The sequence below is a fragment of the Cupressus sempervirens genome, chromosome 3 (assembly GCF_028749045.1).
Source record: "Cupressus sempervirens isolate cs-2001-9-10 chromosome 3, ASM2874904v1, whole genome shotgun sequence".
Classification (NCBI taxonomy): Eukaryota; Viridiplantae; Streptophyta; class Pinopsida; order Cupressales; family Cupressaceae; genus Cupressus; species Cupressus sempervirens.
The window spans coordinates 50,384,991-50,401,360 of NC_143120.1; positions in this window are offsets into that span (position 1 = coordinate 50,384,991).

The following is a 16,370-nucleotide window of genomic DNA, read 5'->3' on the forward strand; positions in this document are numbered from 1 at the left end:
TCCTTTTGACTATTGCATAATATGCTTCTCTAGAGTCAATTTGAAATCTTGCAATAATTTTGACTACATTTTCTATATTTGGCCTTGTCTAAGTCATATATTTAAATCGTCCAATAATATACATATACTTCCTTTATTTAATAGTAGGTGTCTCATCCTTTGTAGATAACTTGTGTCGAGTTGCCATAGGTGTTCCAATGGGTTTACATGTTTACAAACCAAACCTTTTTAGTAAATATTTCAAATACTTAGTGTAAGAAATAAATATTACTTCTTTTTCCTACACAATTTGTAATGCTAGAAAATATTTTAATTTCTCCTATCATGCTTATTTCAAATTACTTCTTCATTTCTCCCCTAAAATTATCACTTTAATCATCATTTCCTCCAAATATGATATCATCAACAAATATTAACAAGATCATCAATCCATCATCAATTTCTTTCTAAAACTGATTACTATCTACCATATTTTCCTTATGTCTAAGCTTTATCAAATGCTTGTCGAACCTTGCATACTAGGTTCTGGGTGGTTGCTTCAAGCCATACAATGCTTTCTTTAGCCTGCATAATATGTCCTTGTCATCTATGAAAGGAAAACCTTTAGAATATTCTATGTATACCTCTTCTTCAAGTTCTCCATTGAGAAATGTAGACTTGACATCCATCTGATATACTTTGAATTTCTTATATGCTACATATGCTAAGAATAACCTTACTACTTCTATTCTTGCCATAGGAGCATAGGTCTCATCAAAGTCTATTCCTTTTTTTTGTGAATAACCTTTACATAATAGTCTTTCTTTGTTCCTTATGACTCACATTATTCATTCATCTCGTTCCTGAATACCCATTTTGTTCTTATCACATTCTTTTCTACTGGTTTAGGGACCAATTCCCATGTTTTTGTGTTTACTATCTGATCCAATTCCTCTTTCATAGCTTGTTTCTAATATGTTGGCATTAAGTTAGTATTTCCATTAGTGTCAGCACTTATCCATATTAGTATAACTACTAAGCTCAACACTTAATTCTCTACTCTCACCAAGCATTCCAGTGTTAACCAAGATTTGAAGAGTTCAATAGTTTACACCAAGTAGATAGTGGCTACTAAGAAAATATAGACAATTTGAAGATTAGCAATGTTTATCAAGCTTCACAATGTCTACTAAGTAGTAAGCTTGTGTTATGCAGATTTTGTGTAAACTGAGCATTGGAAGAATTAGTGTTTACTAAGTGAAGCAAGGTAAACTCAGTATCTATCGAGTGACACTACATCTACCAAGTCACTAGTGGTCACCAAGTTCAAAATAACATCAAGTAATTAGTATGGACCGAGCCTTCACTTCTACCTAGTGCATGATGATGCCAAGTAATGAAGTGAACATCGTTTGTCAGAAGGTCACCAAGTCAATTTAGTGAACACAAGTTATTTACTATTGGCTCGACTTTGTAATGTATTTTTCACTTATGTTTTGGCTGACCTTACAAATTTGTAAATTTGAAAGGTATATATGTAAGGTGTATTGTAAGATATCACATGTATGAAGAAATAGTGAAGTAATGAGAAGTATATGTGAAAGATTATCAGTAGTAGTTCAAGGAACACAACAAGGTCAATACAGAGGTAGAAAAGTTATATCTATCACATAAGGTGATCAGTGCATAAATGATCTTATTAATAATCAATTGTAAGTAGATCCACTGCTTCATCTTAATAGGTGAATCAATTTTCTAAATCCTCTAACAAGGTAGACCTAACAGTCTTTGTACAAATCTCTTAACTGAGTGCATACTTTATTGTATGTTTGCAAATCCTCTAACAAGGTGGACCTAATAGTCCTTTATGCTCCTAATAGGGTAGATCACCAAAAGTGGTCAATGTAAGCCTTAATAGGCCAACTTTATGGTATAGTATTGAAGTTTTGTGCATATCATCCACACCCCAATTTTACTTTCTATTTGGAAGGTTTCTGAGTCACCAAAATATTGTGCTCTTTTGTGTGATGAATATTTTAATATTCAATATTAATGCATACAATAGCATAGATTGGTTTGTGACTAATTCAAAAGAAGTATTTAAAGTTACTGATTCACCTCTCCCCTCTTAGTAACTTATCATATATTGAATATTTCCAACAATTGGTATCAGAGCATTGTGGTTCTCAGGACAAAAGTTTGATAGCTTCAGCAAAGATCTAAGGATAAATGGAGATATTCATACTTGATAAGGCAATTGAAAATGAAAAGCTAGATCTGGAGATGGCCATAGCTCAACTTGAAGAAGCAAAGGAGCACCTTTCCCAATCCCTAAAAATAAGGTAGGAACTTGCAAGACAAATGGATGACCATCAGTATGTTGAAGAGAAGATTGAAAACTTTTTCCCATCAAGCAGCTCAGATGAAGCTAATGAAGGAATCAAAGAACTCCTAGCAAAGAATGGATCTCTACAAGAAGAAGTAAGGAAAATTAAAAGAGAACAAGAAATCTAATCAATCAGGCTATGTGAAATTTTGGAACAAAGAAATAAGGCAAATGAAGACTTGGAGGCAAGAAACAATGAAGAACATGATCAATCCAATCAACATGAAGACCTCATTGATCAAATCACTGGAGCAAATGAAGAAATTAGGATTCTCAAAACATAGAATGAAAGAATAAGAAGTGACCTAAATTATGAAAGGGAAATGAATGAAAGAATAATGAGAGAACTAAGATGTGAAAAACACATAATTGAAAAATTGAAGAATGACCTAAATGCTAAAAAATAAATCAATAAGAGAATGTTGAAATCACAAGAATACATGAATCAATTGAATTAGCAAAATGAGCAAAATCTTCATAGGAAAAAGGGTAAAATAGGATTAGGAAACAATGAAGAATAAGGCGAATCTTCCAAGCAAGGTGCAAAAAAGAATCTAAAACCCTCATGAAATCATTGTGGGAAAATTGACCATACATCAAACAAATGCTGGAGCAATGGAAAAGGAAAATTCAATGGAAAGTGCTATAACTACAATTAGCATGGTCACAAAGCCAATGAATGCAAGGAGAAACCAAAATTTGAAGGTGAATGTCACAAATGCAAAAAAGCATGGTCAAAAGGCATCTTGATGCAGATCTGAAACAATCAATCTAGCTAAACAATTAGTAAAGGCAATATTTGGATGGGACTACAATACCTTGTGTAGATGTCATTAATGTAGAGAATATGGACACATTGGCATAAATTGTGCAAGGCATCACCTAAGAAAGAAAGATACTACTATCAGGTGTTGCACATGCATTGAACTCGGTCATATAGCTAAAAATTGCATGGATATAGGCAAAGTTGAAGATGAAAAGAAAGCAAGGGTTGACAATATAAAGAAACAAATGAGTCAATAATGGATTCCTAAATATACTAAGGATACAAGCTTGAATCATGGTAGTGAAGTCACTCAAGAACTGGGTGAATCCATCCCCTCAAACTAAATTCCTAAGAATGAGTTAGAGCCATACTCAACAAGAAAATCATAAGCAATTCCAAGAAATATGAAGAATGCAAATGATCCAATCAGTATTCTAGATACACTAGGAATCATAGAAAAGTTATCCTTCACCAAGATACATTAGACTCCACTGAGGTAAGTTGGTTATAGAACTTAATGAGCAAGGTCAAGAGTAAAGGAAATTTGGTTTGTTCACTGAGTTGATATTCTTTCCAAGTTAGGTCAATGGATGACAATCTGTCACACACTATGTCATAATGGAACCGAGCATTTATGAAAATTTCTCAACAAAAAGAGCAATTTTGACTTCATTTTTTCATCACATCTACATCATTCAAAAATTAGAGCAATTTGAAAGAGCATTATAGTGTTTTTGAGCGATTCACTAGCAAGATCTTCACGAATTTCATCATCTACTAAGCAGCGATGGTTTCTACTAGTGGAAGCAACACTAAACCAAAGAAGGGTTTTGAAATGCTAGTTAAGGGTATTGAATGGAAAGCAACAAACTTCAAAATCATTCTGGCCATTATGGAGTCACTTGATCTATATGGAGCTCAGTCACAAATCCTGCCCAAGGTAATCCTAATTAACGACATACGAACTCACTTTAAATGTTTTGTTCAAGAATTAGGGACACTAGAAATGGATACTATCCTAGCTGAAATGTGTGTTGATAAAGTTTTGAAACCCAAGCATAAACATTTGGAAGTTAAAGGATTAACTCATATCCCTCACATGCCTCATTATTTCCAAGTGAAATGGATAAGATACATATCGAGTTAGTTTCACAATGGTCAATTATGGTTGGAACAACCCATTCTAATTACAAAGAAGATTATACACAATTTTGCGGGTCTACCAATACTAAGCAAGGCCAAATCAACCAAAACCCTAGGTCAGGAGGAACTATAGAAGAAAACCCTAGCCAAATGGGATGGTAGAGGTTTGAAACTAAACAATGTCACTAACATAGAGCTTAGGTTTGGCATCCATATCATTGCACATAAAATCTACAACTCGAGTTGGTCAAATAGTGTTCCTTGTGAGGCAGTTGACCTAGCATCCAAGGTTACAAAGAAGAACCTTGAGTTTGATTTGTCAGATGTACTTCTGAAGCAATTGAACAAAAAGATTGAAAGTGTGAAGACTTCCAAGAATAATTCCTTGAAGTTTGGTTCATTTCTTACCTATTTATTCTTTTATGTTCAAAAATTATTTCCATCTAAGGGCACAGTTGTATGGAAGAAAGACACCCCTATTCTTTATTAGATAAATGAATTTATTGAAAAAATAAGTGAAAACTTTGAAAGGGTGTTGGATAATTGCTTTGAGGCATTCAAAGAGAAAATGAATAACAGATTCTGAATCCCACCCAAGCTTGTGGAAGACTACAAGGATGACATATTCTTCATGGTGGACTATGATAGAGTGTACATTCAAGTAGTCATACCAAGAGTGGCATGGGTAAAACCATTTCCTTATGAAATTAACATTGATGAGGCTGGAGACATCATTGAGGCTTTAGTAAATTAGCTAGCCAATCCAAATATTCTTGCATTTGGCACTTATGAAGAAGCCAGGAAGAGGATAGAACTTAGTATCAAGATTCCTCAAGCTATCAACAAAGGAAAGAAGAGGACTACAAAATTGAAGAAAGTTGAAGGTCCTCTAATGCTTATCAAGGGCAAGGGTGAGGATGAAGAAGAGGAATATGATGAAGGTGAAGAAGAAGAATTAGAGAAAGAGGAACCAATAAGGAAGAAAGGTAGAGTGATTATCACTAAACCTCAGAAGAAACCTACTGTTGTATTCTCCAAGAGAGGTAGGAAAGGTAAAAGTGAACTAGTATTCATTCACTCTCCACTTACATTTGAGGAAATGATGAAACAACTAAGAGTTGGAGCAGGAATATGTAACTTCTAAGTTCTCAAATATGAGACTTGGACTCTAGCTGAGCAAAAAGAGATTGAGGACTTAGTCATGGAGAAGATGTGTATTTGGAAATACTGCCCTGCTTAGATGCAACATCAAATCCATGCAGATCTTTTTGCAAAAATTCAAGAGAGATGTATATCATCTCAACAAGCCATCAGAAGAAACTCTTATAATTAAAGATGATGATACTGATGATGATGATAATGATGATGATGAAAAAACTCCTTCCATTAGAGTTACTGAAGGTGAATTGCATGCTCTAATGGAGGAGAAGGAAAAAGAAGAGAAGGAAGAAGAGGAGGAGGAAATAGAAGAAATGGATGAAGAAGGAAAGGAGGAAGAAGTAGAAGAGGAAGAAAAGGATGAAGATGATCCAGTTAGAATTGCAGTAGAAGCTATTACATCTCTTCCTCCCACTCGACCACATACTATCACATCTGTGGAGATACCTTCTACTAGTGAAATTGTGAGCACACCAACATCAATTGATCAACCTTCACCAGTCACCTCGCAACTCCAAGTATCAAGCACTTCATCTACTATGCTGACTATTACCTCTTTAGCTACTGAGTTAGCTCCCTCTACCTCTGAATCTTTAGTTTTTGCATTAGTAAGTTCTACAATTTTTTCTTCATCAATTCCAGTAAGCTCTATAGTTTTGTTTTCATCTCCACTAACTACATCTGCTTCGATTCTAGTTAGTTCAGACACTTCTATGAGTATTCTACTGAGTGTGGCACCATTTTTGGGAAGTGTTTTAGTTTTTGGTCTAGTTAGTACTTCTATTGGCATTCAATCCTTAAGCCCTATTCCATTTTTCACTACTAGCCCTTCTATCTCTACTATTGTGTCTATTCTAAAGGTCAAACTAGTCATCATTGAAGTAAAACCAAGGCAACCATTGAAACGTTTGATAACTAGATAGGAAATTGAAGAAGACATTGACTTAGACACAGAGATAATAATCCCTAGGATTGACTATGAGACTGCTACTATTGAAGAAATGAGATTAGCTAGTAAACTCATAGAGAAGAAAGCTATGCAAAAGTAGCTAAGGTCTGAAAGGGATAAAGAGTACAAAATAATAGAAAATTCCAAGAATATAATTATAGATGCTATAGGTATTGAAGTGGATTCCACTCAACATATTTTGATTCAGTTAGAAGAGTTTGTACAAAAATATAATGAGGACTCCTTTGGACAAGAGAAGCTAATTGAAAAGGCTAAAAGATAGTTTGATACCAAAGTGCTAGAGCATATTGCTCAGTAGATTGCAATCAAACAAGTGGACTTGTCCACATTTTTGGGAAATTTTGAAAATTCCTTTAATAATGCAGCATCACTTTTTGAAAAACTTTCTGATATGTTCGATTTTACCAATGAAATAAAGGAGAAGCTAAATAAGATTGATGCTAACATGAAATCTAGTGCATCAAAGTTGCAGGTTGACCCCTCTTTTGGCTCCTATCATCACAATAAGGTGAAATATCTAGCAAAAGTGTAGGCAAAACTTCTAAGAGAAGAAGAAAGAATAAGATCAACCTTGATTGATATTCAGAACATGATCTTGCCAATAATGGATATAATGTAGAAGCATATTGCTCATTGCAAGACATTGGTTCAGGATCAGAACTTCTCAGTGGCTAATCATATGATCAAATTATCAACAGAAGTTTAGATTGCTCTCTCCACCTGCAAAATTTTGCAAAAGAATTGAGATACTTCATTGGCCCTCATTCTTAAGGTACATCAAAAATTTCTCTCTCATTTTGGTGTAACTATATAGATAGTACATGTAGCCCTTTAGCATTACTATCAAAAAGGGGGAGAGATTATCAGCTTTAGCAAAAAGGGAAATTTCATATATAAGGAGAGATATCAGTATAAGTGAAAGAGGGAGATAGCACTCAATAGAGTCAGCATGTATATGTGTATAGCTATGTACATAAGTATCTTTGTATATATATTATATGTCATCAAGGAGATATATATAGAAATGTATATGCAACACCTTTACAAAGATCAATTTTGAAAAACGAAAATTTAGTGAGTGAGTTTATGTACATATATTTTGGCTTATAAGTGTTTTGTCACTAATGCCAAAGGGGGAGATTGTTGGCATTAAGTTAGTATTGCCATTAGTAAAAACGCTTTTCCATATTAGTATAACTACTGAGCTCAGTACTTAATTCTCTACTCTCACCAAGCATTCTAGTGTTAGCCAAGCTTTGAAGAGTTCATTAGTTTACACCAAGTAGATAGTGGCTATCGAGAAAATATAGGCAATATGAAGATCTTCAATGTCTACTAAGCTTCACAATGTCTTTTAAGCAGTAAGCTTGTGTTATGCAGATTCTATGTAAACCAAGCATTGGAATAATTAGTGTTTACCAAGTGAAGCAAGGTAAACTCAGTATCTACCAAGTGACACTACATCTACCAAGTCACCAGTGGTCATTGAGTTTAGAACTATATCAAGTAATTAGTATGGACCAAGCCTTCACTTCTACCAAGTGCATGATGATGCTGAGTAATGTAGTGAACACCATGTATCAGAAGGTCACTAAGTTAGTTTAGTGAACCTGAGTTATTTACTATTGGGTTGACTTTGTAATGTATTTGTTCACTTATTTTTTCACTGACCTTGAATATTTGTCAATTTGAAAGGTATATATGTAAGGTTTATTGTAAGATATCACATGTATGAAGAAATAGCAAAGTAATGAGAAGTATATGCGAAAGATTATCAGTAGCAGTTCAAGGAACACAACAAGGTCAACACAGAGGCAAAAAATTTATATCTATCACATAAGGTGATTAGTGCATAAAGGATCTTATGATCAATCAGTTGTAAGCAAATCCACTGCTTCATCTTAATAGGTAAATCAATTTTTTAAATCCTCTAACAAGGTAGACTCAACAATATTTGTACAAATCTCTTAACTGAGTGCATACTTTATTGTATGTTTGCAAATCCTCTAACAAGGTGAACCTAGCAGTCCTTTATGCTCCTAACAGGGTAGATCACTAGAAGTGGTCAATGTAAGCCTTAAGAGGCCAACTTTATGCTACAGTATTGAAGTTTTTTGGGTATCATCCCCACCCTAGTTTTACTTTCTATTTGGAAGGTTTTTGGGTCACCAAAATATTGTGTTCTTTTGTGTGATGAATTTTTAATATTCAGTATTAATGCATATAGTAGCATAGATTGGTTTGTGAATAATTCAAAAGAAGTATTTAGAGTTACTGATTCACCCCTTCCCTCTCAATAACTTATCATATATTGAATATTTCCAAAACAATATTCATGTTTACATGCTTCATCTACATTCTTTGGTTCAAGTTGGGATATCAAACATAGTTTTTCATTGATTCTGCTTCTTGTCATCATACATTTATCTCTACTTCCGATGATCTTCTGGGGTAGGTGATTCTTTGTGACACTCTTACTCAAAGTAGGAGTTAATATCTCAACTCTTAGCTTTGTTGAAGGTTTTGAGCTTTGTTCCTACCTTTGCATCTCTTCATTCTAAAAATCATTATTAGTCTCAAAGAATACTTCATCATTACTTGGTTTAGTAACAACATTCTCATCATCTAAATTTTAATCAACTATTCTTTCTTGTATCCTAAATTTCTTATCAAATCTCACATTTGAACTTTCCATAATAGTCTTAGTTCTTAGATTATAACATCTATAAGCCTTTGCTTTTAATGAATAACCAAGAAACATACCTTCATCACTTCTATCATCAAACTTACTAATATCATCATTCTTTTGATATAGCAGTTACTACATAAAATTTAGAAATACTTAACTATAGGTGAGTGACCAAACCAAGTTCATAAGGGGTCTTATTTGTGTCTTTCCTAACTTGCACTATGTTCATAGTGTAGACTATTGTATTCACAACTTCTCTCCAAAACATCTTGGATACATCATTCTCAGCTAACATAGCTCTTGCAACTTCTATTACTAATTTGTTTCTTCTCTCTATAATGTCATTTGATTTAGGGATTCTCAGAGCTAATAACTATCTTTTGATTCCATTAGCTTCACAAAAGATGTTAAACTCATTTGAAGTAAATTCTTCTCCTCTATTTGATCTTAGATATTTAATCTTCATACTTGATTCATTTTCAACTCTATTCTTGAATATCTTGAACTTATCAAATGCCTCAGATTTTTCTTTAAGAAATGCAACCCACATCTTTCTAGAAAAGTTGTCAACTAAAATCATGAAATACCCTTCACCATAGAATCATTTAGTCTTTGTAGGACCACTAAGATCTATATGTATAATCTCCAATTTTTCTATAGTAGTAAACTTATTGCTGGTAAAATAAGTTCTATTATTCTTTGCTAATATACACTCCTTACAAATCATGTTAGTAGGCTTTACAATCTTAGGAAAATCTCTAACTACAAACATACTACTAGTCTTCACAATGCTATCAAATTTTATATGAAAAAATCTATTATTCCATAACCAACTGGCATCTACCTTTGCAACCAAACATGTCATTTTAGTAGGATTCAATTGAAATACATTACCTCTAGATTTAATTCCTATTACAATTGCATTTCCATCTTTGCCTCTGATCATGCATGTCTTCTCTATGAACTATAACTAATAACCTTTATCCACTAGTTGTCCAAAACTCAAAAGATTGTGCTTCAAACCACTAACAAAATATACATTCTCAGTGTTAGTCTTACCATCAAGAGTTATAGATCCAATACCTTTAACTTGGCATGCTACATTATTTCCAACTTTGACAATACCTCGATCATTACTTTTGAAGTTAAAAAATTTGTTCATATCACCAGTTATATGATGTGGAAAACCATTATCAGTTATCCAATCCTATTTCTTTTCAACTTATGATACCAAAGCCATTTTCTCTGGACTCTCTTCTTTAATAGCTACAAATCCAATCTCATCATCACTAGCACTTACTACATTTCATCAAAATCATCTTCTTCATTCACATATAAACATTCTCTATCTTTTCTAGGTTTTAAATTTCCTCTATACATTTTCTCTCTTTTAGGACACTTAGATGCATAGTGATCAAATTCATTACAAGTCCAACATTCGAAGATTTTCTTACCATCCTTTTCACTTCTTACCAAAAGGTCCATTCCTTCTATCTTTTCGACCTCCTCAAATCTGCTAGTGCTAGTAAAGCCTCCTCTAGCACTTTTTCTCCTTGATAAACTAAGTTGAATATTCAAGGCACTAAAAGCTATTTATATTCTAGTCAATTCTTTGGACTATCTAAGCTCATTCTCAATTGCTTCAAGTCTTCTAAGTAATGTTTCCTTTGTGAAATATTTGGTACAAGAGACCAACAACTATATCATTTGAACTATTGGCTTAAATGGTGGTATTAAGATCTTCAATATCTTCTATATCACCTCATCATCTTCTTTGGTTCCTCCTTGAGATCTAATACCTGTACTAATTTTTGATATCTCACCTACATATGTCCTTATGGGTTCATCTTCCATCATTTTAGCATCTTGAAATGCACAAATCTAGCTTTGTAACCCTAATTTCTTAGAATGTTCATCACCTTTAAAATTATTTTCAAAATCTTTCCTAATCATATGAGAAGTAACAAGTGACTCTAGTTGGTTGTATTCAATTTTAGCAAGTGAAGACAATAGTGCTTCTCTAGCTCTCATGTTGTACATGAAGAGTTCCCTTTCTTCCTTGGTACAAGTTTCCAAATCTTTTTCAACAATGATCATCTTTCCTAAGTTTTTCAAAATGCAATATCCTAGACCCATACATAGTAGATGTTCCTTCATCTTTTCGTTTGAACTATCATAATTTGTTCCATCAAACTTTAGATTGTCCTTTCTAAATATGTTTTCCATGGGTCTCCCAAAGTTTTTGAACTTTATCTTGAAGGACCTAATAATATAATATCAATTGTTAGAAACAACACTCCACCAAGATAAATGAGAAGGAGGTGAGTTAGTTATTCAATAATTGAAATATTTGTTCACCTAAAATAATCTTAACCATTCAATCAAAGTAAACAACAATCATACAAAGATGTAGGGAAATGCTTGATTAGAGGGAAAACTTTAGTGAGAATGATGTCCACAACATGAAGTACTAATATAAATATTCCTTGTTAAAGGATGAACCCTATTAGAAGTCTATTACAATTTTGATTACATATGAGTCCTTGTTAGGAGACTTTGAATTCTTGTTAGAAGATTCCAACCTTGTTAGGAGTTGTAGAAGATAGAAGGACCCACTATCCAGACAACTTCTATGGAAAGATCGCCCAACTCATTGTCCACCTAATCTCTCAACTATTCCTTGTATAATAATTGTATGTACTATACCTAAACTTCTTTTCTCTATCCAATCAATTGGACCAATCACTACCCAACCTTGTAGACCAAATCAGAAACCTCGAATCTAGGTATCAAACTTGGGATCACACAATATAAACTCAACATCAAAGTTTCGTTCATTTTCACTCTACTCTACTTAACTTTGCATTCTAATCTTTGTGCTACTTACAATCATTCACTTTATTTCATATCATGATAAAGGAAGATGTCCTTCTTCTATCCCAAATCCACAAAACAATTCCTTGAGTAAGCTATTATGCCTTCTCAATTAATTATTATAGGAACACATTAAGAACATGTTACACTTAGAGATAACATTAATATTACACCTTGTAACTTGAATATATTTCCATACATGTATCATAATGATGAGAAAGCTTAGCTATATCATCTCCAGAATGTCTTCTTCACATGTTTAACTTTAGCTTCTCAAAATAAAAAATCAGCTAAGAAATATAACAAGTTTACTAGAATATGCCTCTGCAAACTCTATCTCAAAACCGTCTTCACCTAAACTTGCATAACTTCATAGAGACTTAATATCTTATGCTTCTAAGGTTAGCTACATATACTAGACACTTATTAGTATCTCTCTTTAACCTCACTACTTAAAGTACTCAATCATCTATTTGCACCAACTTTATCTTTCCACTATTATTATGTCAGATACCACATAAAAATGCTATGTTGACATCAATGAAAAATATAGTCATGAATGTAACATATCATCATGATAATGATTAAATCATGCTTCTACAATAATCCCCCATAGGAATTCATCAACATTCATGCTTCCAATAGAAATGCACATATCCAATTTTTTAATCTCATTCTCTTTGTATGATCATCACCTTCAAAAGTAGATTCTAATGCTTTCCAAATTCAATAAGATGTTACAAGTAACTTTACTTGAATGTATTCATTCTCTAGAAGATTTTTTAGTAGAGCTTCTCTTTCTCTCATGTTACACATGAACATATGTATCTCTTCTTTACTACATCCTTCAAGCTTTTCTTCTTCAATGATTGTCTTCTTACTCTTTGTTAAGATTCAATATGTGAGACCCATGGACAATAGATGAGTCTTCATTTGCTCCTTCCAATTGTCATAGTTGACCCCATCAAATCTAGGACTACCCTTTTTGAAAAGATTCTCCATCGATCTTCCAAAGCTATTAACCTTATCCTTCAAGGACCTAATGGTCTAAGACCAATTCTTAGAATTTATAGTCCACTGATATAATTGAGCAGGTGGTGGGGGGGGGGGGAGGGGGGGTGGGGCATGAATCAGGTATCCAACTATTATCATAATAATAAACCTTAACAAAAATTAACCATATGAGTAATATAAATTGAACCCACAACAAGATACTCATACACAATAACACTAGGTATGTTAACTAGGGAAACCCTTGATTGGAGGGAAAAACCTAGTAGGGATGGTTGCTACAAGATGATTTACTAATAAAAATGCTCCTTGTTAGAGAATGGACCCTATTTGGAATCTATTAATACATTCAATATATATGAGGATCTGTTAGGAGGCTTTGACTCCCTATTAGGAGATTCCAACCCTTTTAGGAGTTGTAGAAGATAACTAAACCCACTGCCCAAACAACTTCAAGGGAAAGACCAATGAACCCACTATCCAAATGATCTTTGTATTATTCTTTGTAGAGTAATATATTTGTAGTATATATTCCTTCCCATTTATTGATCCTATTAACCAGACTCCTGCTCCTTCTAATCTTGTAACTAGATCATAAATCTTGCATCCAATAATCCCTTGGATTGCTTATATGCATTAAGTAAGTACTCTACTCCTTTTCACACTTTGTAATTTATATAATGATCACAACACTTTACAAACAAGGAAAACATATTTCCTTTATATCATATCTTCATAATAATTCCTTGAGGTTCCCTTGAGGCTATCCCACTTAATTATAATAAGATAATTAATTAATTACAATTACAATAGCACTATTCGCTAATAGTCTATACAAAACTTCACATGTGTGATATTAGGGCTTGCACACTTGCTGATGCCATTAGTAGACTATCCTTTATCACTACCTGATTGTGCATCTTCTTACTACATCTTAGATGTAAGATAGTAAAAAAAAATTAGGAACTACTTTCCTAATACATTGGCTCAGAACTGCTCTTTGTAAATCAAGTACAACTTTTGTACATATTTGACTCTGATAGATAAGCACACCATCATATGGTTAAGATAGATACCTAGTCTCAGAGTTGCAAAGGAGTGATAAAATGAAATTTGAAGCATCGCAAGGTTGCAAGTATAAACTATTTTGAGGGCTCATCCATAGCAAGGTTGCGAAGTTTTAAAATTTAAGGGCTTGTCACAAGGTTACAACACTCATAAAGGTGTGATTAAATATAGCTACAAAGTTGTGATTGAATATTAAGCTAAGGATTCATAACATTACAAGTCTTATTGTAACAAAGAAAGTTTCTGGTGTGAAATGGGAAAATGGTCTTGTTTGTAGTAGTCACATTTACAAGTTTTAAAGCATAAAATGATATTTTTAATGGGAAAACCTGAGCTAAATGTACACAAATTTGAAAAAAGCATATATTTAATCTATTTTATGAAGATTTATAAGTTCTCAAGTGTGCCATCCTTAAATGCTAATTAAAGCTACACTCTCATCGTAGAAGTTAATAAAACTTGGAAAGCAATAGTTTATTATTACAATTTTCTCAAATTGTTTGAATTTTTGAGTGATTTCAAGTGTAGAGGTGATTCTTGAATAATTTTCATCAAATATAGTATATAGAACTAGCAAAAATATTTGTGGAAATGACCCAAAGAGAAGGATAATTGATCACACAAGTAGTAATTGAAGTACTAGACACTACCCTAAGGGTTCCCAAAACATTTGTAGAAGAATGGATGTACATCTTGCCTAGTTTCGCAAATTCTTAGAATGAAAATGACCCCACTTTCAAAAATCTATATGCAATGTGTATAGACACAATTGTCTTTGATAGAAAGGGTATGAATTGTTTTTGTTTTTCTATAAGAACTAAGTGAAAGAAGCTCCAATTTGTAACCCTTGGATAATAAATTTGGGAGAATTGATAATACCAAAGGTATTTGTGGACGTGGACATAGTGAAAGCATTAATCAAATTTTATAATCCTATAAATAAGTCATTTCATAGGAGGGATAGAAGTGTTTTTCTAGAATTGGATAAAGATACATTCATAGAAGCATTTGATTTGGCTGGACCTATGTGATTATACATTGATATTAAATATTTGAATGAGAATTTTAAGAGACATAAGAGTTTTTATATGGGTAAAAATATGACCTATGACATTCCCAAGTTGAAGAAGGATGTAGGAGAAATTCCTAAGAAGAAAGATATTGTCAAAGTCATGCCCTTGTATTTCTTTCACGGGTATTTTTAGAATACTATGTTTGGTATTGACAAAGTCCTAGGTACAGATGGGACCATGAATGCTTTAGGGACACATTATGTCATGGATTTAAATATTCAAGACCAAAATCACTACATAGGCTATAATTTTGTAGAATACATCATTGAGACTATTCACAAAAAAATCTAGCTGCCCAAAAAGGAGAATTGGAGGATTTTAAGTTCCCTCATTACTCCTTGCTTATGCACTTTATTTTGTAAAAGAATATTGATATATTTGATCAAATATTTTTTGAGTCAACATAAGAATGGGGAGAGAGAATACTAGTGCAAAGATTGACATGGGTATGGGAATTGTATTATACATATGCAAATGTTATCTCTTTTTATAATGACTTTGTTTATCCAGTTTTGAAAATGATAGGTTGTATAATTGAAAGAGTTCCTAGAAATGTTAGGAAGATTACTAGACCTAAATGGTGTTTTGATGTTGGAAAAAAATTGAGTCATGATTGGGGTAGTATTTTCTTGTTTGAAAAGTATAATATTACAAGAATCTTTGTGTGTCCTCAACCACCCCACATTTTTCCCAAGTATGTTCCTAAGAGGTTAGGATTGGTAGAAATTTTTTGGAAGCTAATTTCTTTGAATAGGGGGTATTTGGGAAAGGGTTTCAAGAAGGGGATATTTTTGTGTATATGTACTAAAGTGGGGGATTTTGTGATTGGTAAGAATGCTATTGAACAAATAAATTCCTTTTTACAAAACTATAAGATGCCAACTAGGCCAGCTAGAACCTATGACCCCTATAATGTAGTACGGCATACTTTGAAAAGCATGAGAGGATATAATTTTCCCCCTAAAAAGCCTATGTAGGAAGAGGATATTATTGCTGATGTGTTGAGTAAGGATGTTTGCAAGGAAAGAATAATAAAAATTAGAGACATTGTCATCTATGAGTGAGAAATGGGAAAGGCAAACCCATCTTTGAAAGGGTTTTATCCTAATGAGGAATATTGGTTTAGACTTGATAAGTGTGTTGACAATTTTGATGAGTTGGTAGCTCAAGTTCCTGAGGTAATTAAGAAGAAGATTGATCCAAAGTATATTGATGATGAATATATAGTAGAGGTATCTAATGAAGAGGATCAA